Raw genomic sequence first — 24,678 nt, forward strand, 5'->3', positions numbered from 1 at the left:
TCCATCTCTTTCTTCTCTCCAAGAATAGAATTTATGCAACATGCTAAAGGAAAACCTAGAAGCCTTCGCTTGGAGTTACAAAGAAATGAAGGGAGTACACCCCTCAATGTGTACTCACCACATATACATCAAAGAAGGTTGCGAGCTAGTCCAGCAACCTCAAAGGAGGATGAATCCAGCTTTTAAAGATATAGTCAAAGAAGAACTGCAAAAACTACTAGATGCAAGATTCATTTACCCTATCTCTGACAATGAGTGGGTCTCCCCTTTGGTGTTAGTTCCAAAGAAAAATGGTAAGTGGAGAATTTGTGTCGATTACAAGGAGTTCAACAAAGCCACAAAGAAGGACCATTTCCCTCTACCCTTGATTGACCAAGTTCTAGATGGCCTAGTAGGGAAAAGGTTTTTCTCTTTCCTAGATTGATTCAGTGGGTACAACCAAATCCAGATCAGTTTGGAAGACCAAGACAAAACCACCTTAACTTGTCCTTGGGGTACTTTTTCCTATAGGGTCCTTCCTTTTGGCTTATGAAATTCTCCTGTCCCTTTCCAGAGAGAAGTCCTGAGAATTTTTGCCGAATTAGTCCATGATGTGGTGGAAATTTATATGGATGATTTTACACCTTATGGCTATGATTTTCAAGAAGCTTTGTCTAACCTAGGGAAAGAAACTGCACAAATGCATTGAAATGAACCTGTCTCTCAGTCCCAAAAAATGTGAATTCTTGATGACTGTATGGATTGTGCTAGGTCATTCAATATCTCAACAAGGATTGCAGGTGGACCCAAACGAAATAGTTATCATCCAAAGGCTCCCACATCCTCAAAAGCAGGGAGATGTCAGAAGTTTCCTAGGGTTAGCTAGATACCACCGAAGGTTCATAAAGGACTTCAACAAGTTGGCCTCTCCTTTATTTGGTATTTTGGCCAAGGAATCTGAGTTTATATGGTCAAAAAGCTATCAAGAGGCGTTAGACATCCTAAAGTACAAGTTAACCACTACACAGATTCTCCGAGGCCCAAATTGGGCCCTCCCCTTTCATATTCATGCTGATGCCTCACACAAAGCCATAGGAGCAACCCTAGGTCAAATAGATGAAAAATTGCCTTATGCTATCTATCTTATCAGTAAGAATCTGTCAAAGGCTGAACTAAATTACATAGTGATCGAAAAGGAGCTCCTGGGTGTTGTGCATTCATTGAACAAATTCAGGCATTATATTACATGCTATCAAACATTTGTGCATACTGACCATGTTGCAATCAAATATTTAATGAACAACCCAAATGTGAATGCTCGGATTATAAGATGGTTAATTTTATTACAGTAGTTTGATCTAGATATTGTTGATAAGCCTGGTAAGGAAAATGTTGTTGCAGAATTTTCTTCTAGAGTAAATTTTCCGACAGGTGAAGAAGGAATGGTTGATGACCAGTTACCGGACGCACACTTATTTGTTATTTCAGTTCTCTCTCCATGGTTTTCTGATATAGAAAACTATTTGGTATCAACACAGTTCCCACCAAACTTGTCCTCCAAATAAAAGAGAAAGATAGTAAGGAAAAGTGCCCCCTTCACTTGGATTGGGGGCAATCTCTTCAAACTTGGCCCAGATCAAATCTTGAGAAGGTGTGTCAGGGAGGAGGAAGTCTTTGACATCCTTATGACCTGTCATGATGGGCCTTATGGAGGTCACTTTGCAGCAAAGAGGACAACATTCAAAGTGTGACAAGTAGGTTATTATTGGCCCACTCCTCATCAGGATGTGAAAATATATACTAGTCAGTGTCATCGGTGCCAAAGGATGGGAAGGCCTACTCTAAGAGATGAAATTCCTTTGCAGCCTCAAGTGAATTTCGAGCCATTTGACAAGTGGGGCATGGACTTCATTGGGCCTATTGATGCTCCTTCCAAGAAAAAACAATACACCATTGTGTGCACTGACTATTTGACTAAGTGGGTTGAAACCAAGGCAATTAAGGTAGCAACAGAGGAGATGGTGGTTGAGTTCCAAAGGGGGAATGTATTCTACAAATTTGGGTACCCTAGAGAGCTGGTCACAGACCAAGGTAGCCATTTTACCTCCAACATGATTGAATACTTTCTCAGCTAGCACAAGATCAAGCATAGAACCTCCACTCCATATCATGCACAAGCTAATGGGCAAGTGGAGGTAACCAACAAAGCACTGGAGGGCATCTTGACCAAAGTGGTAAGCAGAATCAAGAAGGATTGGGAAGATATACTAGTTGAGGCCACCTGGGCCTATAATACCACATGGAAGACCACCACTGCATTCACACCCTATGAGCTGGTCTATGGAAAAAGGGCATTTTTGTCCATTGAATTTGAGTATAACACATTAAGGATGGTAGCCAAACTAGATCTAGATCTCAATAGTGCACAAAAACAGAGATTGTTCCAGTTGAATGGTTTGGATGAATTCAGAATGCAAGCCCTCCTACATACAAAGGTATTTCAACTTCAAAGAAACATATGGCATGATAAATACATCAAGGAGAAACAATTTCAGGAAGGCGATTAGGCGTTGTTATATGATTATAGGTATAAAGACTTCAAGGTAAAGTTAAGGACACGATGGCTAGGACCTTATGTTGTGGAAAGATGCCATGATAATGGTTCAGTACAGATCAAAACCATAGATGAAGAGGCCATCCCTTTACTTGTTAATGGACACTGATTGAAAATTTACAAGAGACCTTTATCAAAACAAGAGTTCATTGATGATATCAATAAAATAGTGATGATAGTGGAGCAAGTTTCAGCTCTTCCATCATCAAATTACTAAGAAAAAGAAAAAAGAAAAATAAGGACTCAGGTGAAAACCTCCATGAGGCACCTGAGTCCCATCATTGGGTTGAAAACCTCTTGAGGCGGCCCAGTGGTGTCAAAAAAAAAAAGGAAAAAAGAGAATAAGAAAGATCCCTGGGTGAAATCCTCTCTTGAGGTGCCTAGGATGAAGATGAGATAGATGAAGGAGATGCAACAAAAGAAAATGAGGAAGACGAAGAAGAAGAGGAGAAAGAGAAGGAGGATGATGAAGAAATAGAGGAGGATGTTAAGGAGGAAACTAATAAATATGTTGAAGATCTACAAGAGGAAGAAGAAAGGAATGACATAGGTGAAGAAGGCAATGGCAAAGAGGAGACAAAAAACAAGGAGGAGTCACCTAGGGTGTCTCCATAACCCATTGAGAGAGAGGAAACAAATTCCCTCACTACTATTAGCACCCCCATCAAGCAAAAAGGCAAAAGACAGAGGCAGACCCCCTTATATTTCAAGATAAGGAAAAGAACAAGAATAAGACATGGGAAAGCCCAAACACCAACCAAAATTCCTATTGTGATTGAAGATTCCCCTAAACAAAAGGATAAAATGCCTTCGCCTAAGTCTCCTATCGCCTATGTAAGAAGGCCTATGACTAGATCAACCTCCTCCAAGGGAAAGGTTGTCCTACATTATACATAGCATAATATACAGGAAGTAGAAACAGTCCTACAGGATAATCTACTGAACCTACAGGAAGCACAAAAGTTGGAAAGGGAGGTAGGGGAGCAGCAAAAAACTAAAGAAGAGGACCCAAAGACAAAATAACCTAGCCCCCAACCTAACCTAGATGCCTACTACATGTTTATTGAAGGAGGCAGGGTCATACCTCAAAATTTTTCTATCCCACTGTTCTTCGAGCTTGAGAAGGAGAGGGTCGGAACTCACTGATGGATGTAGATCACCAAATCAAAAGGGGTGGAAGACATTGGGCACATAGAAGGGAAACTCAAGGAGATGGGTAGCAAGCTAAGTGGCTTGAGAGAAAGAGAGGCCATAATGAGAAATCAACTAGAGACAGAAAATGCATGTTGGAGAGGACAACTACAGGAAAGAGAGAATCAATTGGCATGTATGGCTAGTCTCTCTTTGGAAGCAATCCAGTGTAGGATTCTAGCTAAATACTATGCCCTATACCTCAAGGAATAGTGGCTGCAGTTCCAGATCAAGACCCTAGCATAGAGAGGCACCATGCAATTTCAGGACTACAGGAAATTCATTGATCTTTGTGATCATAGCACACTAGAAGATAGGGCCAAGATCGTTGCGTTTTATTTGTACAACATGGCCCTAACAGACATGAATTTATAGGACCCTAATGCCAAGCTAGGAGATTTCCAATTGATGGCTTTGGCATCATGGATGAACCATGAGGAGTCAAGTGCTCTAGAGATGAAAAGGATATTGACAAGAGAGAAAACCAAACCTCTTGTGATCAGAGATGAACAATAAAATCCCATGGCCCTCATCAGTACCCATAATTTGATTGATAATGATCCTTAGCTTGCACCTAGATATCTTGTTGCTCAAGAGTAAGCAATTTCACATTTTGAGGACATGTTCAGGTTGTTAGGAGATGATAGCATACATGCTTGCCTAAGGAGATGGAACACACTGCCACACAGCTTAAAGATAAGAGAGTATCACTCTCCTCAAAGGTTGAGAGAGGCACTAAAAGCTGAAAGTCAATTGGATTGGAGTAAAAATCAGTCCACCACTACTCTTAGGGATGCTAGAAGGGATAAGGGAAGAAGAAGAAAAAAAGGTAATGTGAGGAGGTAGAAAATAAACTAGGCTTCTATGAACAAGAGTAGGATACCACAGCAGAAGCATGGGATGTCAGAGAAACCACTAGAGCCATGAAGGATATGGATATTGATTAAGTTTCTCAGAGGATGAGAAACACTCTCAGTAGGGGGTGATGATGAGCCTCATCATTGGGTAATTATATGGGCCTTAATTCACCTCCTAACTTAGTCAAACCAACTTTTCTCATAACTTATTACATGTTTTTGATTATATTTTGTTTATGAGGTGAGTTAGAGTTGGATATTATTCTTAGTGGACTAATGTGCATTGAATGCAGGATTAAAGGAGAAAATCAAGGAATTTTGGAAAAGACTAAGGTCAAAACTCGAATGGGACAAGGGAGAGGGATTGTAGGAGGTAAATCCTCCTCATTTGCTACTCCTCCATTCGAATATTCCTCCATTCATCACATCAGCTCGAAGTGCAAAAAACCAAATCATGAGGATTACAAGGTAGCCGAGCAAGTGAAAGACAAAGCACCAGTTTATCTCAAGTTTGGGAGCTGAGCATCCCTAATTTTAAGGAAGTCATTGGGGACTTCAGTTGTATAAGTAGAGAGGCCTACGACCTTAGTAGGATTCAAATTTTTATTGTAAAACTCTAAGCCATTTTTGAGCTCCAGACTTGTGAAAGATCTATTGATGTAATTTGTTGTTTTGGTAATAAGAATGAGTTTTGTTTTGAGCCAGCACTGAGTTAACTCAGAAGGTCGAAGCTCTTGGGTTAGGGCCCAACCCTAGCAGCCAAGGCTCCTCTTTCTTGTATATGTATGTTTAGTATAGTTTCATAGCTTCATTGTTAATTTGCTTTTTAGATGCCTTTCCATTACAAGTAGTGTAGATTAGATTGGTTGTTTATTAGTTTACCTCCATTTGTGCTTGACTTCAATAGTAGGATAGCAGGGATAAAATAATCACCATAAGGTTTTCAGCAGGTGTCTCAGCCTCACTCCTCCCTCCGGGATCATGACTTGAGGAAGGGACCCTTAAGCAGCCACAAAAACACAAATTTCTAGTTCTTTTATGAGCTTTGGAGTTTGTTGTCTTTAAATTAGTATTTGGTTAGTTTTGCAAGGTAGATTTCCATTGTCATATTTTTCATCTTCATTTCTGCAGTAGATCTCATCCATGCTTTCATTCCTTTCAGTAACTTTCCTCATGCATAGTGTAGGCAGTTAATCCATTAATTCTGCTTTTCTAGTTTATGAAAATGTTTCTTGTTTGCATAGCTTTTTGGAAGATATACATGTTTTATGCAGAGCAAGTTCTTAAGGAGGAGACTAAGACTTCATAGCTAGCAACTACCTTCTACTCCATCCACCTTAGCCATCCCTTGTTTTCACCATCACCCTCACTAGTTTTCATCATTTTTCATAGAAATTCTTCCAAGCACATTGAGCGAATCCAGCCATCTACTATTTTGGATGTTGACTTCTGAGTGATCCTAGACCTTATCCCACTCAATTCCACCCATCACACACCTTTCCCGGGCCTTCCATCACCTCCAACACCTCACATTTTTCTCTCGGTTGTATCCTGTAGGTTTACAAGGGATCCTATAGGTTTCTAGTACATCCTGTAAGTTTTCCTAAGATGGCCTGTTTTGAGGCCGAATTGATGGAAAACCTCTAGGAAATCACCAAAAGCCTCCCAAGGGTCTTCCACACCATCCAACCATCTCATAACCCTTCCAGTCATCATCAAACATCCTTAATTCACCTGCCACATCAACAAAAGCAATTAGTTTCCATACTTGATTTTGCACAAAAGGACAAAAAAGTAAAAACAAATTTAGTTCAGTCTCTTTACTTGCACATTAGTGATGTTTGATGCTTCTTACTTCTATAAACTAGATAGTAGCATTTGGTTCATGTTGATTTATCATTTCTACCAAGCATAGTTTCTTAGCAATTAGTTGGGAAATGGTATGATTTAGCATTACATGTCGACCTTCTCCATTATTACAGTAGAGTATCTCTCTCTTAGAATAGATTCACCTTTCTTCCGATAAAGAATCAAGCTTCTTTTGACTCCATAGAAGTCTGGCTTGAAACCCTAGTGCTCTCTCGCCCGCTGAACAATGAAAATAGGTAGAACCATCACTTTTACTTGTGTATACAACACTATCACCTCCAAGTTTGTACGAACCCCGAGTTGATAAAGTAAAGCTAGTATTTGAGGAGTTGCAACATCCTTGCTGCAATACTGGCACTCATCTCAGGTGATGTGGAGGAGTAGCAATGTGCCACATGGGTACCATGTGGGGACCACATGTGTGCCAACAGGTGGAAGAGAGAGAATGACATATTAAAAACTAATAAAACTTAAGGGGTTTGTAAGTTAAAATCCAAGAGCTCAAATTGGGAAAAATATTCTATCATTGGAAACATCTCACAGAGATGAATGCAATGGCGATATCTATCATGGATTTTGAGAATCTCGAAAGGAAAACACCAAAAAAAAAAAGTTACCCATTTTTCTAACTGTACTATAAAGTTGGGTTAGCAAGTGAACACTTCATCAAGGGTAAGGTGGGGTGTTTTACAGGTGGTATCAGAGCATCCAAGTTCAACACTTGGACTGGATGGGATCTACCATGAGAAAGTAATAGTAGAGTTCCCGTAGGGGGGTCTCGTAATGATTTAAAAAAAAAAAAACTAAACTAATGTTTATGTTTTAAAAATGAGCTTATAATTGATTGATTACATGCAAGATTGATGTGTTAACATTGTGATTTAAATGTGCATCATGGTACTAACAATTGATAAGATTTTATTGTTATTGACGAGGTAACAATTTGTGTTGACTGATATATTTTGTTGATTATGCAAGAAAATTTGGTATTGTTTGTGGCTTGATGTTGATTAACATTGACGTAATAACATGGCTTGTTTTGTTACAACTAATTTACCATGGAAGCTCCACAAAAGCAAGCTCATGTTTATGATTATGTTTATTTACTTATGTCATGGTGTATCTAACAGTTGTGTATGATTGACGACACATCACAAGGAACAAAAGGACATTGATAAATACAGAATGTTAAGCAAGATGGTTCATTATAGTTTTGACAGGTCGCAGTATGGGCATGAAGAAGCTTCAATGGAGAATAGGGGAGGGGCAAATTCTCATGTCTAGATGGATACCCTGAGGAGCCTATGGGATAATATTAGGAGTTGTAAGGCACATAATCAAAGGTTGTTAAGGGATAAGTAGAGTCAAGTTGAGGTAAATGTATTTATACTGCAAATCCTCTTAAAATTATAGGGACAGAGGCAACATGAGCTAGGGGATACTCAGAGAGACAGGTAGAGCCCTTTGAAACTAGAAGATAGAACAAATGGGGCATATTGTAGCAGGTCCAAAAAGAGGCACAAAAGAGAAAGTGAAGAAACGGTAAGAGGGAATGCACCATTGAGTACCCTAGAGGGAATAACTAGAACTTGGGGGCATCACTCTGGTAGACCCTCTAGTTCTGATACCAGGAGGCATCATCCCCATTATTACCATCATCATCATTAAAGGAAGAGATAAAAGGATCATATTCGTGAGGACATGAAGAAGGAAAAACCACCCACATTTGATGGAGAAATGAAGAAATCTGAAGATGTAGAAGCTTGGTTGCTTGTTATGAAAAATTTCTTCAGCATTCATGATTATTTTGAGAACATGAAGGCAGGTAGCCACCTATAATATGAAAGGAAAAGAAGACATATGGTGGGAATATATGAAGAATTTCAACATTATAACTTAGGAGAGGATGACATGGAGTGAGTTTGAGGGTCTCGTTAAAGACAAATATTTATCAGACAACTATTATGACAACAAGGCAAAGAGCTTTATGAGCTAAAACTGGGGCAAATTGCATATGAAGAATACACCACCAAGTTTTTGGAATTGTTGAGATATGTGCCATATCTGAAGAATAAGAAGAAAAAAGTGCAAAAATTCATTAGTGTGTTACCCTTGTAATTTATAGATCGAATTAAGATGCATGAGCCTCAAGCACTCAATGATGCCATTAAGAAATTGAAGTGATCCTATGAGAAAGAAAAATTAAGGCTTGAATTCAAAGGTGAATAGAAGGAAAATAGCAGTGAGAAAGATAAAAAGAAGTGGCCCAAGAAGACTGCAGATGAGAAGGAAAGCATGACGACAGCTAATGCAAGCCAATTTCAATAAAAATTCAGTTCGAATGACAAAGGTCAAATGCACCAAATTGTAGGAAATCAATGCAATTCTAAGGTCAAGGAACCATTGAGGTGTTGGACATGTGGTGAGAACCACTGAAAAAGGGACCACCCATAGAAGAAAAGCATGGGTCCAAAAATTTACAGTGCATAGGAAGCTCACACTGTGGGAGACATAGTGCAGAGTGTGCCTATAATTTATGCAATGGTGTATAATCATCATGCAGAACACCAATCATCCATCATTGAGATGGAAGGTATGTTGTGTAATCAAGTAATTTCTATTTTGATTGATCTCGATTCTAACTACAATTATGTCATTCAAGAGCTCGATGAAAAATGTGATTTGTCCAAGGAAGCGCATGTAGAACCATGGTTGGTTCAATTAGAAACATGAACAAAAAGAAGGATAATTTATTGGGTGAAATCGTATGCATTTTAGCTCTAGGACATGCCAACAATAGCTCACTTGAATTTGTTGTCATTGGGTGCATACATCATCTTGTTGGGAATGGATTGGTTGTACATACACCATACAAAAGTCGATTTCTATGAAAATTCAATCGAGATCTTAGATGAAGCTGGAAAGAGAAGAATATTGTAGGGTAACAAAATCCTACCTCAATGAGGTTTATCATAGCTATGCAAGCCAAAAACAGTAGCAGGAAGTGTTGTCATTTATTTGTTGCACAAATTTCTAATGATGATAAAGCCAATAGAAACATTAGGGAAGAGGAGAGTGAGAAAGTAAATAGATATCCTTTGGTGCAATAGTTCGGAGATGTATTTCCAGCAAATGTTGCTAGATTACTTCCCTACAGAGAGGTATATTTTTTGATTGATTTTATGCCTAGAGAAACACCAACATCAAAATCACCATATCGAATGAGCAACCATGAGTTGGTTGAACTAAAATTACAGTTGAAAGGGATGTTAATAAAATATATATAATTCCAAGTGTGTCTCCATGGGGAACACCAGTCTTGTTCATGAAGAAGAAGGATGATACACTCAAACTCTACATTGACTATAGGAAACTAAATAAAGTGACCATAAATAATAGGTATTTGTTGCCACAGATTGATGATTTATTTGACTAGTTGAGGGGAGCAACAATTTTCTCTAAGATTGATTTGAGATTAGGGTATCATCAAGTGTGCATATAGGAGGTAGATAACCATAAGACCACATTTAAGAAGAGATATAGACACTATGAGTTTGTAGTGGTATCCTTTGGGATTACTAATTCCCCTCCCACTTTCATGTGTTGAATGAAGAGTGTGTTGCATCCTTACTTGGACAAATTTGTCATTGTTTTTTTTTATGACATCTTGGTATATTCAAGGACTAAAGAAAAGCATGAATAACACCTAGTTGCAGTGCTACATTTGCTCAGGAAAGATAAACTTTATGCAAATTTTAGCAAGTTTGATTTCTTTCAGTCACAAATACATTACATTTGACATGTCATCTCTAAAGAGGGGATATTAGTTGATCCAAAAAATATTAAGGCCATAATGAAGTGACCAACACCAAGGAATGTGAATGAGATCAAATCATTCATGGGTTTGCAGGTTAGCACAGGAGGTTTAGCAAAAAATTCTCCAAGATAGGTCACCCTATCACATCCTTATAAAGGAAATTGAAAGAATTTTGAGTGGAAAGTTGAATATGTAGCAAGATTTGAATAGTTGAAGCTATTGCTCACTAATGCACCAATGTTGAAGATTTCAGATCCGGACAAGGATTTTTTTGTTTGTAAAAATGCCTACAAGGAGGGGCTCAGTGGAGTCTTGATGTAGGAAAGGTAGGTAGTTTTATATGAGTCACAAATACTAAATGAACATGAGGCAAACTATGTAACTCATGATTTGGAGCTAGCCGCCATTATTTATGCACTGAAAATGTTGGGGCACTACCTCATCAGCAGAAATTTCAAACTTGTGATACATCATAGTAGACTAAAATACATGTTTGGTCAACCTAAGTTCAATGCAATACATGCTAGATGGTTGGTCATACTTAGCGAAATATATCAAGGGAAAGGAAAACAAAGTTGTTCATGCACTCATCAGAAGGATTTAATTGAATCACTTCGAAACCATATTTTCTTATGGAATGGACCTAGTATAGCAAGCAAAAAATGTAGGGAAACATGATGAGAGATACCAGCAATTAAAATAAAGGCTACAAGGTAGCGTGGGTGGTGAGGATGAAGAATCTCATCTCATGGATGATGGGCTAGTTAGGTTTAAGAATAGAATCTGTGTTGAACGATGTTGACTTGAAGAAGATCATATTACGAGAGTTTCATGCTAAGCCATATTTTGATCACCCAAGATACCAAAAAACTATCATGGCCATTAAAAAGTTCTATTATTGGCCTAATTTGACAAAGGAAGTAGTTGAGTATGTCGTTATATGCTTGGAATGCCACAAATGAAGGCTGAATGTAAACATCCAACAGGTTTATTGCATCCAATTCCCTTTTTAGAATGGAAGTGGGAGGTAATCTCCATGGATTTCATTATAGGTTTTCCTAGAACTTCTAGGCAACATCATGCAATTATAGTGTTCAGTGACAAGTTGAGTAAGGTGGCTCAATTTATAGTCTTCAAGTCCACTAATTCGGCTAGTGAAGTGGCTCAAATATTCATAAAGGAGATTGTGAGGTCACATGGAGTTCCCAAGAAAATCATTTCAGATAGAGATGTCAAGTTCACTTCAAGGTTTTGGAAGGAGATGTTTGCAGGCTTGGGGACAGAGTTGGCCTTTAGTACAACTTATCATCCATAGAAGGATGCGAAAATAAATAGGAAAAATAGAATCATCAAAGACACGTTGAGGATGTATGTCATGCACTATCTAAAGAAGTGGGAGGAATATCTCCCACTAGTAGAGTTTGCATACAATAATGGGTACTAGTAACATCTAAAAATGAGCCCATTCGAGGCACTTTATAGAAAGAGATGAAAAACTCCTATCAATTGGAGTGATGCAATGAACAGGGTCCTTATTGGGCCTAATATGATAAAAGAGATGGATCAGAAAATGTAAATCATCAAAAAGAATTTAAAGGTGGCAAAAGATAGGCAAAAAATCCATTTGGATCAACATAGGGTGCATAAAGAGTTCCACGTTGGGGAACATGTTTACTTAAAAGTTAGACCCAAGAAACGTTTCATGCAGATTGGGTCATGTGCTAAGTTGGAAACACAATTTTTTGTGCCTTTTGAGAAACTTGAAATAATTGGACCAATAGCCTATAGGATGGCCTTACATCCATCCCTCAAAGTCCATGATGTTTTCCATGTTTCTTTGCTTAAAATATATGTGAAAGATTATAATCATGTGATTGATTTGTATGTTCTATAGGTGGAACTAGAGGGAGAGTTCTAGCAAAATCCATTATGCATTCTATACCAAAGGAACCTCATGTTCTGAAATCGAGAAATAGAGAAATTCAAAGTGTAGTGGAGGCACTTTGGGCCCAAGGAAGCCATGTGGGAGATGGTTGATACTATGTGAGCATCATATCCTTTTTTATTTTCTGATTGAAGAAAATGTGTGTGTGTTTATATATATATATATATATATATATATATATATATATATAGAGAGAGAGAGAGAGAGAGAGAGAGAGAGAGAGAGAGAGAGAGTTGTATGTATAAAGCTCCATGAAGCAGTATATTTGTTTTCAGCATGTCTTTTGTGTTGTATATGGACAAAGAAACTTCGAGGAGAGTGTTCCCCTAAGGGGAAAGGGTTTGTGACATCCCCATTTATATTTTTCTTATGAATTCTATGTAAACATTCCATTTATTTTGATGTAAAAAAAGGGTTGAGTAAGGGACACAGATTCTAGGGACTAAGGATCGATCTTTCTCAAGGTATTCAGTTTACTTGTAGAAAAGTTTGAATGGTGTGAGATCCATTGAAGGTTGTTTGGTGTGATTTTAATAAACTGGTGTTTAGAATTTATGGAACTGCAATAGAAGGACACAAGCCATACTTGCTTATAGGTATGAACAAAGTAGACAAGGACCAAAATTTATGAGAAAAAAGGATTGTGCTAATAGGTAGAGATAGGGAGGGAAATGACTGCAAGGAAAAGGAGGTCAATTTGGGGAAAAACGGATAACACACAATCATACAACGAATAACAAGCACATTGAGAATGCATAATCATACTAAGAACATCAAGCACATAGATTACAGAGGGAGGATAACAAAAAAAAATAGAAAGAATGCTCAGGAGATCACCATGAAGGCATGAAACCACATATGGCATACTCGAGTTTAAAGAGAGAAACACAATTGGGAAAGGATACAAAATAAAAACCTGCAAGCCAGCCTAGTAGGAAACAACACAAAAGAGAAAATAAGAGAACCATGTGCACAGTTTCATCGGGAACCATTTAAAGACATCTACAATAGTGCAAAGAAGTTTTGGGCATGTCACAACTCTCAAAGAAGTTATTGATATCTTGGTTTTATCACCAAAAAATGATCACCTAGCTATTTCTAACTAGGTGGATTGAAACACACCATGTAGGATTAATTTTACCATAGTAAAAACACTTTCATTGTTGATAATAATTTAGTAAACCACTTTTATTAAATTATTTTCTGATTTATATAAAAAAAACCCATGAGAATAATTACATAAATCATTATTTACTTTTCTCTATGAATAATTATTCCTTGTCACATTTGACTAAATCCCTTTGGAATAATGAAATAAATCACTATTTATTTATTAATCCTTTTTTCCATTATTGGAATAATTGTTAAATCACTATTCAATAATTATTTCAATTTCACACCATTCTTAATCCTTTTGAAATAATTAATAAATCATTTTATTTGTTAATTATTTCTAAATAAAGATACTTAACCATTTTAAATATTTTTTCCCTCTCCAATAAATATAATAAAGTATTCCAAGCGGTTAGATTTTGATTTCGTCAATATTAATATATTATTCTCCTTTTTTGAGATTAACTCAATACTTTGTTATAGATAGGAGGGTTTTCCATTCATTCTTCACCATGATCATAATCATTATCACCATTATCGTTTTTTTCTTTTGAGCTCCCGTCTAAGTACTCCACATTTTGTATGGGTTTTTCACATATTAAGAGAGAAGATCGTTTTTTGAAACATAAAGGACATCAAAAGACCCATATCGCGGAGGGGGACTTACAGACCCTTTTGTAAATCTCCTTCACCAGGTTTTTTTAATAAATAATTTATTCAATTAAAGTCTTTCCATTTGGGTTATTCCATTGGATATCTTTACTATTGTTTTTTGTTATAAGTTTTTCCATTTTTATTGCAAATATGAATCATAAGCAGCCATCAAATTGTTGTTAGGGTCACGTTTCACCTAGTGACTTAAGTGAAGTGTTTTTGGTACACCTTCCAAGAAATTTCAAACTAACAAATGATGACTCCACTGGGTTATTACTTACATTTGTCGTCAAAAAATTGTGACTCCATTGGTGTAATAACAAAGTTTTTGGGTGACTGGAGTTTTAATAAATTTGAGGATTTTCTATAGCCATTTTTAGCCTCTCAATTTCTATTTATAGTATTATTTCCTTTTTTTCAAATTTTCATATTCTGGTGGTTTTCTAGTTCTTTTCTTAGGTCACAAGTATTAGCCGAGCAAGAGATGGAAAATTTTGTGAAAGATCTGCCGATCGAGAGTCCCAGGAGAAAAACACACTTTTCATCCCCTGATCTGCAATCCAAAGTTCACTATTTAACCCAAAAACTGTGTTTTCCACTATTCCAGGTCAATACACGGGTTTTGGATTTTTCCTGGAAATTTTGTAGAATTTTTTTAGAATTGCTGAGAGTTTTGTTTGCATACTTGGTTGGGTTCTTCACCTCTATTTTCAGTCTCCCCTCGGCCTAGATACACTTAATTTGTCTCTTTAAGGAAGGAAAAATCCGCCTAGGGTTTTAAGTACACCTCCACATTGTTAGAAAGAGATTTGCTGAGTGAGGAGTCTATGGTTTTCAACATTTTCAGCCACTATTTTTTAGAGCCTATTCCATTACTTTTAAACTCTTTTGGATAAGATTCGTTTACCTTTTATCCCTTTATATTTTGGGTTTTCCTTTTCCCCCTTAGGATCCCCTTGAGCATCCTAGGTTTTAGATCTTCACTCCTATCCTTTGCAACATTTTTTCACCTTTGATTTTTGTTGTTTGTCTACACCATTTACAACAGATTAGTGCCTCTAGATCTCAGTCCCTTGACATTATACCATTTAGTCCTTTCTGTGTGTCTTTGAGTAGCTTGTTTTCCTTCTCTTTCTTAGCTTCTTGGTAACCCTTGTGGGTGGGGTTTTGTGTGCTTATTTGGCTGTTTATTTTCTATCATTTTCAGATTTATTTATAGTATTTGAGCACTTTATTTTCAACAGCACATGGCATCATCAAGCATGCATAATTAACACATCCACTTGACACATTTTTTTCACACTCACACCTTAAGTGAATGTGATCTTGGTTAACACTGCCAATCAGAGACTTGAAATACTACACCTTAATAACTCAACACACATAGATGAATCCCACTTACGCACTAGGGTTAAATAATATTTGTAGTGTAGGTGTAGGATCGGTGGGATAGGCTTCCAATAACACCCATCAATTTCTTTCATTGATGCATAGAAGTTGATATATTAGGGAGCTTAAAATCCTTCATTGTCCCACGTTCCAAAGTCAAGCGCATCAGAAACTTGATTCAGAGGGGGTTAGGCTAGGTCATCATGTGAGCGGTCCTCCTTAGGGCTACCCAACCTATGGTAGGGAATCCCTTGCGTTGGCTGACTACTAAGAAGCTCAAGAATCGACCACCCCTGTGGGACAAAGGTAACTGTTGTGACCAAACTTAGGAAAACACCTTATAGGACTGGTTATGGGAAGTAGTTGGTTCTCTACCATATCTTTCTTTGGACATCTTTGCTTGCAAGGATTGGATTCCATCAAGTAAGAAGTTCTTTGGAAGGCCTTATGAAATAGTAGATCTAGGATTGTTTGAGTATTTAGATCACCTATAGGCTAGAGGTATTTTTATTTGATAGGATGTGTTTGCTTGTATTAGAGTAACATCATTAATATAGTTAGTTTACACTTGGCACCACTACACTAGGTGTTTGCTTGTTGTTTGTTGCTCTTTTATTCCTATCACCACCCTTTAGTTTTTATATAGTTATTGTCTTGATAACATTGTGCCCCCTAAGAATTTATCACGTCAAATTTGAGGTCTTCACCCTCAGTTCCCGTTACGACATATTACTCCTCCCTATGGAGTTAGAGTTCATCCTCCCAGTTCTTCATCGAGTCATCATTCTGATTCTGATTCTACTGATTTATCCATTTCCTCCATTGATTCCACATCTTCTCAACCCTATATCGCCATGATTTCAAGCACCAACATGCATGTGGGAAACCAGTGTGGTAACCGAGGTACCAATAAGGCTACCCCCACCAGCGGAACTCCCCACTGGTATGGTCACTCCTACTCCCTCACTTCCTTTTATGGTTGGTTTGAGTCTCCCCGATTTCAGCCAGCTTATCAACAATCCTCTTCTCCACGATCCCACATGGCTAGCTATGCCTACTAAACTCCCTTCAAACATCCCAAAGTTTGAATGTAATCCTAGAGAATATCCCACTAATCATGTTTTCTCATTTCACATGTTGTGTTCATCAAATTCTATTACTGAAGACTCCATTCGTCTTCATCTATTCCCATGCACGCCCACTGAAGCTACTGCTAAGTGGTATGTCGATCAACCTAGAGCCACTCATTCCACTTTTATGGCTCTTTCCAAAGATTTTCTTTCCTATTTCCATTTACCTCTCTGTTATGACACTCGTACCGAACTATTCACTTATTTTCATCAAACTTCTGCCACTCGCCTATTCGACCATGGTCAGGAATGGCAAATAAGGAAGAGTGTATGTAGAGCTTCTGAATTCAAAGATCATGTGTATATGGATTGGTTCCTTAGATCACTTTTGGCCCCCATTGCTAAATATATCGTGTCATACTTCTCCCAGTCTGAGGAAGATTCACTTCAAGTAGCCTTAAAATTTGATATGATCTATGCCTAGTGAAGTTATGTTTACCTTGTCATCCCCAATTTGCCTCGGCCTAGTGTTGTTAATGCACTGGGGGCATCTCATGCCATGGATGGCATAGTTGGAACCATTTCACACCCTCAACCATATGCTCCACCTCTGATGAGTTATGGTCTACCTCAAGGAGGGACCAATTTCTCTTATAATTATCCCTCCCCCAATACTCCACATGGAAACTCTTAGCTAGGTCCCAACATGCCATATGAATATCTCCATCCACATCAATAGATTCCAAGGCTAGCTATTGCACCACCTGTTTATTCCAATTTTTCCCCTTCTCCTTATTATCTGTACACACCGCCTAACATTCCAACCCCTCCGACACCAACGCCCCAGCCCCCCATGCCCATTCCCCCTCTGCCACAACAACCACCTCCTCCACAACATCAAGTGTATGCTCAACAAAGCAGACCCAATCCCCCTAACCCCAAGAAAAGGAACAAGGCCAAGGGTACCTAGAATCAGGAATCTCAAGGTAATCAAGGCAACCAGGGTCCTCCACCCAATGCACCTCATGGTCCTTAGCCTAATCCCACAACCCATCAACGGGGCAGTAAGCCCAATAAAATCAAGGGTCTTTTTATTAACAAACCTTATCCTTGTTTCAGTGTATATGGCCATTATACTCATAAGTGTCCCATTTTACCTGAGATGTGTCAAGTATGGCAATTGCTTCTTGAGGATCACAACCCACCATTCCTCCTCCACCTCCTCCTTCATCTCAACTGACAGTACTTACCAATCCTTTCCCTCACCAAGGATACATATCTACCCAACCTACACCAAGTCAGGAAGCTCAGCCAACTCCAACATTTGGTCACCATGATTATTAAATTCTTGTGATGAATCTGGATTAGGTTAATACCGAGAAAGTCAACTTTTACACTCGATCACGCTAATATGAAAAGCCATCTACTAAGTTAGTGACTCAATCCCAACAACAAGTTTCCACTGAGCCTCTGTCGTTGTCCAATGGTACCTTACAGATCCCTCAGCCTAAGGTATAGGTTATTCCCAAGATCCCCAAAGGACCATTACATCGAAATGTTGCTTCTGCTAAAGACAACCATACATATAGCATGGTAGATGACTTGGCATAGTCTCTTGTTTCCATGTCAATGTTGGAAGTCCTCCAGACGTGACCATCCCAATGGAAATATCTACTATATACTTTGGGTGTCATCGATCCCCTAGATGATCATATGATTATCTTTCATGTTGACAAGTCGGAAAATCCTCCCCTACCTTCATCCATTGATTTTCAAATACCAATCTCCATTAGAAATTCCATTTTTTAGTGGTGTATCATTGACAAAGGCACCTCCACCTGTGTGATGGTTGCCAGTGTTTGGAAGCAACTTGGTTACCCTGACCTATCCCTATCCACCATCACTCTCTATGCATGGGATGGTCATCCTTCACAACCCCTTGGCTTGTTTCGCAATTTCCCAATTACATTTGCCGACAAGAGTGTCTCTATTGACATTAAAGTCATTGATGCTCCCTTAGATTATAACATCATTTTGGGTCGTATTTACACCTATTCCATGTCATTTGTCACATCTACGGTTCACCGTAAGATGTGCTTTCCACACAATGGAAAGATCATCACCATTGATCAATTGACATACTATGACCCCAAAGCCCAGACTTCACCTCAGTCCAACATCTCTTCCATGGTAGAAAACAAGATTGTCACTTCCTTCACCAATGTACCCCCAAGAGTTTTTAAAGGCTCCACTTTTCTTTGTTCTTACTATGGTCCACCACCTACTCCTTTTGAGCCTAGCTCATCCAGTGTTTGAATGCTCCAAGCATCATGGGCCACCCACAAACCGTTTGGTATACCTTCACAGCAGACAAAACCTCCACAAACTGTTGTTCCTAACTCAACCCAGCCTTCCGGTACTACTCCTCAAGGACCATTTCCTTCTAATGGTGTCTCTCCTAGTCCATTTCTTCGCAGAACCACTCCCCCAGGTACTAACCATCTCGAAGTAGTTCCTCCATGCCATTACCCTTCTGGTCAAATACTGTTCTTATCCCCCCCCATGGAGTTTATTCTACACTTGTTATGGCTACATTAAGTTTACACAACATTACCTTGTGGATCTGAGTCTGGTACATCGATCTTCCTGCAAACACTCCATCCCATCAACTTAAACCTTACGCTATTTTAATCCCGGTCCAACTTGTTGTTCCTACCCCTTCCTTTGCTTTAGTTCCATAACAACCTCAACAGGAGCCTACTCTTGTTGTGAAAGCATTTGGTGAGGGGGGGAATCTCAAAAAAGGGAACCAAAGACGAGGCACCCCGAGCAACTTCAACTCCTCATAAGACGCCAAAGCTTATTCCTCCATGTCCTTTATGTGATGTTGTTGGTCATGCCACCAATAATTTTCTTGAACTCCCTCATGTCAAGGATGTGGTCTCTGATACCTTCCCTAATTCTAACATTCCTAAGGTCCATGTCACCTTACCTAAGTTAGCTAAGAAGAAAATATCATTACACAGAAATAATCCATGTGCTTTGTGTGATAATTATCGCCATTATTCCCATCATTGTCCCTTTCTCAAATATTTTTGTGATACACTTCAAGTGCTTCACGAATTAGAGGTCGCTCGTAGTTAGTCCACCTCTCCTCTATCTGCGGATTCTAGTCCCACTGCTACATAGGAACAGAAGGTCTCTCAAACACCCATTTTGATCCCTCCACCTGATGTCAAGATGATGGATAGTACCTCTACCATTCTCTACCTATCATCATCCATGAGATCAATGCATTGGAACTCCCTTTATCTCTCCTATTGTGATTCTATTAAACATTCTTTAATGAACACCCTAGTCTTAACATCGATAGATATTCCATCTACTTGTCATATGTATCCCACCCTTGACAATGCATATGTCAACCTTGTCTCTCATGAAGATGCCTTAGGTATCTCTTCTCCATAATGTGGTCCTTCTTCCTCCCATACACCTATATTCTATTTTTATGAAGACATCATTGAAGCCATGACCACTCCTGATTATCCTTGGGATGATATGCACCATCGTGCATACTTCCTTCCGCAACAAACCCATGACCAATATGTTGTGGAGTCCAAAGACTTCATCCATGATTAGGTCAATTGGTTCAACAAACCCTTACTTCGAACCCATAAATTTGAACAACATTCACCTTGTGACCATTACATTACAACTCAATTTTTGGGTAAGGGGGCATCCATTTTTTAGAGTGCATGAGAAGCAATTCTCCCCAACCCTCCTAGTGCATATGGTAGTGTCAACTCTAGTACCATTATTCTTCCCCATTTAGAACAACCGCTAGAGTCTCATATCACTTCAAGATCACTCTTGGGATGATCCACTTACTCATACCTCCATCTTACCTCAACAACCCAGTCCCTTAGACATTGTTGTTGTTCAACCACGTTTTTTTCTAGGTGAGCATCAGTTCATTATATATGAAGCTATTCTTTCACATAGTGACACCATGTATGCAAACCCAGAAATTCAGTCCATTTGATTCATTTATGCAGTACCAAACAAGATTGGTAATCCAAAAGTTCCTTTCTCTAATTGTATTTATCCATTCTTCCCATAAGAATACATCCATAACATAAACAAATGGTGAACCACATCATCAAAATGTGTTTGTAGTCCACTAATCTAAATACATTCAGTATGCCCATAGCATAGTCCATCTATCCCTACCGAATTTTGGGGCACATATGCCCCTACATCTATTCATGATACTCTATAGGATCTTGTGCCAGTAGGGTCTAATGCTTGGATCCATTATTTGAGCGCTTGGAACACAATGGAACTCCATAAATTCATGCAGCTAAGGGCATCATTCCCACCTTTTGCATACCCAAACAGTTCCCCTCCATCATCACATGTTGGGGGGAAGTATCTCATGCTTGGGGGCATGATGACACCCCTGGCCACCTTCTCACTTGATAAACATAAGTCTTGGACTAGGCCCCAATGATCTGGGCAGGGTCGATTATCCTCTCATTCCTTGGATAATTTTTCCTATCAACCTCTTTGACGAGAAATGTACACATCGCATATTGTAAATGCTTGATACCTTATCTTCAAACATCCTACTCTATATGATGCCACTCTTACCATCTAGTCCCTAGGTTTTACTTGGTGGGCGAGGATGATTCTAGACCTCCTCTAGTAGTTCATTCCCATGATCTTTTATTTCCTTAATTCTTCATTATGAACCATTCTTCCAAGAAGAATTTAGACCATCTTTAGACAAGTAAGGCCACCTACCTCAAATTCATGGATCCTAATTCTAACAATCGGTGTTTCCACTACAATATTCACAAGATTTAGGGCCTTCTCCTCCTCTCCAAATTCTCCACAGCTCACAATTCACATGAATCATATTTGGGGGCAAAAAATGCTTTTATAAAAAAAACCCTAATTTTTCCATCTCCCATTGCAAACAAACCGTAGCTCTGTTGAAACATCGTCAACGCCATTGGAAATATTTCACTGAGTTCTATATTGGGTCTCTCTTTGCTTTTAGTAATTTGATACTTCCCTAGGAAGCCATTTCTTCCATGTGGCCTCACTTTGCTGCCTATCAAAACCAAATTTATTCATTTGAGCCACTCATACTCTGGTACCACTTTACCTTTGCATTAGTTGACTCACATGTCGATTTTCATCATGAGTAACCATCATTTACTCATGTTTGTATGGTCCCATCTGGGTCTCCCCCATGTGGCAGCATCATCAAGTCACCCTTGTTCAGAGCATGTGAAATGAGTCATCCTTGTATATGTGGAGTCTATTCTAAATCTCGTGGAGTCCAGATACACTGTTTCATACATTGTCATGTCCCATCACTTTATTTTTTCATATTTGGCCTCTAGCTCTATTTCTGAGTCTTTTTCAAACCCCCATTTGAGTCATTGACCATCCCCTCTAAAATCAAGTTAGTAGTTGCCAGGTCAACCATCCTTATTATGCTTTGACAATGGAAGTTTTCAATCCACCATTCATCTTGTTTCCTTCCATCATCCTTAGTCTCATTCCATCATTCACTCTACTATGTTCCCTTGTGCCTTTCTTAAGGATTCCTCGTTGTATTAAATTTAGAGGGCCCTCTTTTGTCGACCTCGACACATTTACTCCAGAGGATTGGTCTAGAGGGCAGTGTAACTTTGTTATCGATTCCATATTTGTTGGGTGCCTCGAATCAGGAAAAGGGAATCATCATTTCCCTTTGACTTGGTTGTTTCTCATGTGCTTGACACCAGCTCCTTATCGCACAATTGAGATTCGTACACTTGATGGTTCAGTGATCCAGATGATTGTCCCAGTGATTCTAGGTTGCGTGTAATATGTTCTATACCTCATGAGGGGGTGGCCCTTTAGGTAGCCCCCCACATGCCTAGATGACCATAGATGTTGATCTAGCCTCAACTGCAGTTCTGCAGGTGTGATGGGTTCAATTTTTGTCACTTGCAATGCCCAAAACATGCATGTCTAATTCAAATGTTCCATTCAGATCTTTAGAGCCCTTTTCTGTTCAGCATGGCTTCTTTGGTTGTGATCCCTCCTCACCATGTCAACTTGAGGGGAATTATGTCTCATGTACTGAGATGTTATTGTATCCAGTCTTGGCCTATCTTTTTCTAGGCACATTATGTATATGGGATCCATTGTAATATTTTATGGCCCATAAATGTGAGTGTGTCATGTACTTTGTAGCTTAGTACAACATTGTTGGGCTCATCATTATTATTTTTACGCAGTTATCGCAGCGGGTATGGGTATGGCTCCCCCGCCTCATTTGAGATCATGTACTCCCACATAAAATAAGACTTCTATCAATTTAGTAGGTCTCGCCCCTCCATTATTTTTCCTTCCTTACATTGCTCCAGTTCTTTCTTTCTCTCTTTGAATCCCCTTTGGTGTCTCGTGGAAGTGGAACCTACAAAGTATTTCGGTCATACGATTTTATCCTAGCACTCATACGTTGGGAGGCAATCTGTTATCACCAAAACTGATCACCTAGCAATTTCTAACTAGGTGGATCGAAATACACCATGTAGGATTAATTTTACGATAGTAAAATTGCTTTCACTATGGAAAATAATTTAGTAAACCACTTTTATTAAATTATTTTCCGATTTAAATAAAAAAACCCATGAGAATAATTAGATTAATCATTATTTATTTAATTTTCTCTAGGAACAATTATTAAATCATTGTTTAAATAATTATTCCTTGTCACATTTGACTAAATCCCTTAGGAATAATTAAATAAATCACTATTTATTTATTATTCCTTATTTCCATTATTGGAATAATTGTTAAATCATTGTTGGCTTAGTGGGTCTTGACCTATGTTAAGAGTTAGGTTTGTCGAACAAATACCTACACTACTAGCCCTTTTGGCATCAATCCGCGGAGCGCTGACTGAAGTCTCACCCGAAGCAGTATGGGGGGATGCTGGAACCAAGTTTCTGTAGCTAGAGATGGTTGTGATGTTGTTTTACACCCTTTATCTGCCATCGTGCAGATTGATAAGCCCTTAAGGCTTATTTATATAACTTCCTCTTATCAACCTCTAGACCTTCGCAAAGGTCTACCACTATCTATCGCGAACCCTAAATAGGTGAATCAACCACTTACGTGCCTCTGTAATTACTTCTGCTTCTATATTTACCCATATTGGATTAAGTGTCAGATAACTTTACCATGCATTATGATATTCTTTGTGTAAACAGATGTTAGCACTTGTGTTCATATAACAATGTAAAATATGTGGAATCTGTATCAAGACAATATTAAATCATGAACCCATCATTCATCATAACATAAACACATTTGTTCATAATTGAAGTAAATGTACAAAACATAGATATTTCTAGAACAATCTCTTTATTGATATTTCAGCTCTGCTTACAAACTCAAGACTATGCACTCAGGTGGAGGGGTCCACACACTCAACTGCAGACTCTACCCTAGGCCTATGTGCACATAGTTGCAAAGCCTCTCTTCTACTTTAAGACTCTTTGCTCTTCACTTCTAATGACCCATTACCTTCATTCTTCGCTCATGACTAAACTTAGACTCTCTAAGACTCTCCCTTTTATACAATCCCATGGTCTGCGGACCATGGGTAGGTCTATACAAGCCGACAAAACTTACATAAAAGAATGGAAAATCCCTTTATGACACTAATTATCTACGCGCTCTGCAACCACAACTTGCGGATACTTTACACTTTACGTAAAAAAAAAATTGGGCTTTTTGCCCCAAAACTTAGGCTTTTTCCCCAAAATTGACTGCAGGGGACCTTGTCCCAACAATCATTATTCAATAATTATTTCAATTTCACACCATTATTAATCCTTGCGAAAAAATTAATAAATCATTTTATTTGTTAATTATTTATTAATAAATATATTTAACCATTTTAAATATTTGTTCCCTCTACAATAAATATAATAAAGTATTCCAACTGATTAGGTCTTGATTTGGTCACTATTAATGTATTATTCTCCATGTTCGAGATTAACTCAATACTTTGTTATAAATAGGAGGGTTTTCCATTCATTCTTCACCATGATCATAATCATCATCACCATTATCGTTTTTTTCTTTTGAGCTGCCATCTGAGTACTCCACAT

Source organism: Pinus tabuliformis, chromosome X, assembly GCF_031772625.1.
Source record: "Pinus tabuliformis cultivar Carrire ecotype Pingquan chromosome X, CPIR1, whole genome shotgun sequence".
NCBI lineage: Eukaryota > Viridiplantae > Streptophyta > Pinopsida > Pinales > Pinaceae > Pinus > Pinus tabuliformis.